Source organism: Diaphorina citri, unplaced genomic scaffold, assembly GCF_000475195.1.
Source record: "Diaphorina citri unplaced genomic scaffold, Diaci psyllid genome assembly version 1.1 scaffold592, whole genome shotgun sequence".
NCBI classification, from domain to species: domain Eukaryota; kingdom Metazoa; phylum Arthropoda; class Insecta; order Hemiptera; family Psyllidae; genus Diaphorina; species Diaphorina citri.
The window spans coordinates 155,375-159,800 of NW_007378026.1; positions in this window are offsets into that span (position 1 = coordinate 155,375).

The window sequence follows — 4,426 nt, forward strand, 5'->3', positions numbered from 1 at the left end:
TAAAGGTGTAGCACTTGAAAAGCTGGCTAAATTAAGTACAAAAAAGTGTTACAATTATTTATAGCACAACCCTTCATCGTTAAGAGTTGACGACCAACAAGCGGAACATGGCCAACAAGCCAACACATCAGTTCTCATTAGATGAAGTAGACCCAAGATCTGGTGAACATTTTGTTTTCATAACTGCTATTCAATTTGTGATTGTAAACCGACTATTATTTCGACTTAATTCGATCAGGATACGATAAGGAGCCAAATTGTTGTAGGTGCCTTTTAAATAAACAAGCAGCAGGTAAATACTATTTCCTGGTATTATTTATTTTTAGATAAAAATGAAGTTATAATAGGCAATAGCAATGTTCAGCTGCAATTTATCGTTCCATACATAACATGTTTCAAAGTTAGGCAAAATTACACAGAGATTATTCGCATTTGTTAACAATATCAATTTTGCCGAAGACTAAACCAGTCATATAAAACTAAATCAGGAAGTATCGAATTAAGTTCAAGGGATCATCACTACAATAAGTACTAAAATTTCAAGTTCAGATTTTAGTCAGGATAACAAGCTACTTACCTAGTTAGTAGGTACATACAAATTAGATTCATCCATAAGGTAAAGAGTTAACCCGATTCATATTCTAATTGAAACGGTCAAACTTTCTTGACTTGGCGGGGCGGAGCGCTACCGCGCTCCTTAATATTCAACATCATTTCAATAATTTTAACTACTAGCTCTAATTGAGGAGTCGAGTTGTACAATAAAATTAAATTTAATACGTTTTGTTGAATATCTACCAATTAAAAATTTAGTAATTACCTACATCATCGAATACCTTGAGATTGTAATCTTTATGATATGCTAAAGTTTTATTTTTTTACTTTATAGTATGTACTTGTACATACTTCCCAAAAGGAGTCAATGTGTTAATTTTAAATTGTCACTTTACCCTGATTTCGTTCATACACAATCTTATTATGGTCTTACTTAACTTTTTCGTAAATGGAGTAAGCAAGAACATAATATTTTTTGTTTTGATGCATATCTTGGAGAAAAAAAAAAAAAAATCCAACGAACTATGACCAGAATCTAGGAACTTGAATGACGAACAGGTGCAAATTTATGTACATGAGCATAATGTTATCAAAATTAGTAAGTAGGTACTTAAACTGAAGGAGCAGCAACAGAGTGTTTAACCTTTTGGTAAGTTGGTTGGTTTTAATTGCTACATGATGGACACTGCACTGATTTTTCAAAAGGTAAACTGGTATAGGAAAATTAGGACATAATTTTCCTGGTAAAGTAAGTAAATACCTACATGGTAAATTCGGTACTTCGTAATAAAATAATCACCCACAATTTTAACTCGGAAAAAGTTTTATTTCTATTCTTACGAAGTCTTGCCCTAGTTGTTGTAACTTTCGGCAAAGTTAACAAAAAACAATGTTCACAACTGAGATACATTACTTTAAAATTGACCTATATTTTTCAATTCATTCAATTTATGTTTGTAAATTATGAGATCAATAATTCTTCGACTCGAATACCTTGAGATTGTAATCTTTATGACATGCTAAAGTTTTATTTTTTTACTTTATAGTATGTACTTGTACATACTTCCCAAAAGGAGTCAATGTGTTAATTTTAAATTGTCACTTTACCCTGATTTCGTTCATACACAATCTTATTATGGTCTTACTTAACTTTTTCGTAAATGGAGTAAGCAAGAACATAATATTTTTTGTTTTGATGCATATCTTGGAGAAAAAAAAAAAAAAATCCAACGAACTATGACCAGAATCTAGGAACTTGAATGACGAACAGGTGCAAATTTATGTACATGAGCATAATGTTATCAAAATTAGTAAGTAGGTACTTAAACTGAAGGAGCAGCAACAGAGTGTTTAACCTTTTGGTAAGTTGGTTGGTTTTAATTGCTACATGATGGACACTGCACTGATTTTTCAAAAGGTAAACTGGTATAGGAAAATTAGGACATAATTTTCCTGGTAAAGTAAGTAAATACCTACATGGTTTAGCACTTGAAAAATCCAGCACAATATTCAAAAGGTAGACATAAAAGGATTTCTAAATTTTTTATATGATATCTCTTTAGTATTATGAATATAGATACAAACGAGACGTACAAAATCTCACTTTACATTTACACGCATTCAAATTATGTACACATGAGTATGAAAAGGAATATGATACTTTAAAAGGTTGAAGTTTATATTTGAATAAAAGTTCACTTTACTGTAGGTACCTATACACTTTTCACAGATAATAGGCAAGTCTCAGCTTAAATCCATATTGGAAAGATGTACTTGAATTTCTTTTTAAAAATATTATTTATTTATAAAGAAACGATGCTTAAAAGGTAGAACTCTCACATTAAATTTGGTACTAGATATTAGAAAATCTAAATATTGTTTTAAATATGATTGTAAAAGATGTACCTAAGTTGTTGGTTTGGAGAACTCTTTTATATTATTATAAATATGTTATTTAGTAATTTAAATAAATTATTATGGAGGTGTAACTACCAAAATAACTCTCCAATTTTTATTAAAAAGTGGTTTTGTCACATCCACCAATTGGACCATGGGTAAAAATAATATTATCCTTAAGGGATTTTTGGTCTTAAAATGTTGGCAGTGTAACCAAGCTATGATATAGAAAAGAGATTGTATGAGATTCTTTTAAATGACATCCCTTTTAATTTCTTCCCAAAAAAATAATAATAATAAAAATAAAACCAAATTACTCTTTAGGATGCCTGTAAAAATGTTTCAAGACAATTCAGAGATTTACGTACTGAACAGTAGGTATTATTTGTCTGAAATTGTGTGACGAAAGTTTATACCTTCTTGCACTCAAACTTTTCACGCCTCTCCCCCTCTGTTTTCCTTTTCCTCTACGTGACTACATTCGTCAAATATGGAAATGATAAAATGGGACGCTCACAGCTTTTCTCCTGTTTTAAAAGATTGCTCTGTTCCCGTTCATTGTACAAATGATCAATATCACTTATAAAGGCAATTTGGAGAGACAGAAAAGGAAGGGAATTCAGAGAAGTTTGGATAATGGAGGAGAAAGTCGGAGAGGAAAAAGGAAAAACGTATATCCTTCAAATGACAATGTGTCAAGATGATTTTCGAGAAGGGAAAATGCCTCGACGAACTTAGACGTTTTAGAAATAACACCCACATGAGAAAATTTGCAACAATGAGAGGTTTTATACTTTTCATACGTGGGCCTTTTAAGCGAAATTTACCATGATAGCCAAAAGATCCTTCGATGATAATAATACCTAGGTAGTCTTAATCTTAGCCTTTACATAATGATTAAAAAAATAAATCGAGAAAAAATAATTATACCTAACTATGATAAAAACAGTGGAGATGACAAATTTCCTTGTTCAATTCATCAAGTACTGTAAAGCAAAAGGTCTGTACTTGAATTCCTCAAGAAATCCCATGTCTTTTGAGCCTACATTTTCTTTTCTCATAATAGGTATAACGGAAAGCAAGGTCCAGAAGTTCAACAGAAAAATCCAGCCTCAGTGAGATAAACAGTTGAATACTGGTTAAACAAGTCAGTCTTATCGATTCTTACAGTGCGTAGGATAATTGAAAATTGCAAACACAATTTTTCCCGCCCCTAAATGCGTCACTTTTCTCTCAAAGGTGACGATAATATAACATAATATAAAAACATTTTCAAGTTTTGCAGATTGGGTACACAAAAAATAGCTATAAAATGTTTTAAATTAAATTTTGAAAGATGAAAGTGAAGCGAAAATAGGGGACAAAAACATTGAGGGAGATTTTTTCCGAGAGAAAGAGGTGTATTGAGGGAGCATTAAAACCCAAAAAGTGGATAAAGAAAATAAGAAAAGCGTAAAGCGTCAGGACTAGTATTAAATAAATACAATTACTTGTGCAGACTACAAATAGGAGGAGTTATTTATCACATCAGATCCACTTTGCTATTGGACAAGCTACTCTAATACAACTCTCTTATTGGTTGTATAAAATTTAGCCAGCGCAAGATGGCTCCATTGTGATTCTTGGAGGGGTTAATTTTTTTAAATCTTTTTTTATTATTTTTTTATATCGTTCAGTGGAATTTTTGAATAGTATATCGTTTAGCAGTTGTAATCTCACCTTTTAACATGAATTCTAAACATTCATAAACAATACCACGCTCGATACAGAATCTTAAGGACCGACCTACGATATTGATGAAAATTTTAAATTTTAAACCTAGTTTATCTATATCACTTCGTGTTTGGTGGTTTAATTTTGTGATATTTTTATTTTAATTTTTTAATAGTTTATTTATTGGACACAGTGTTTCTTTTACCGATTTTAAAATAATTTAATAAAATGTGCATAAAAAGTCTAAAATAAAATTATAACT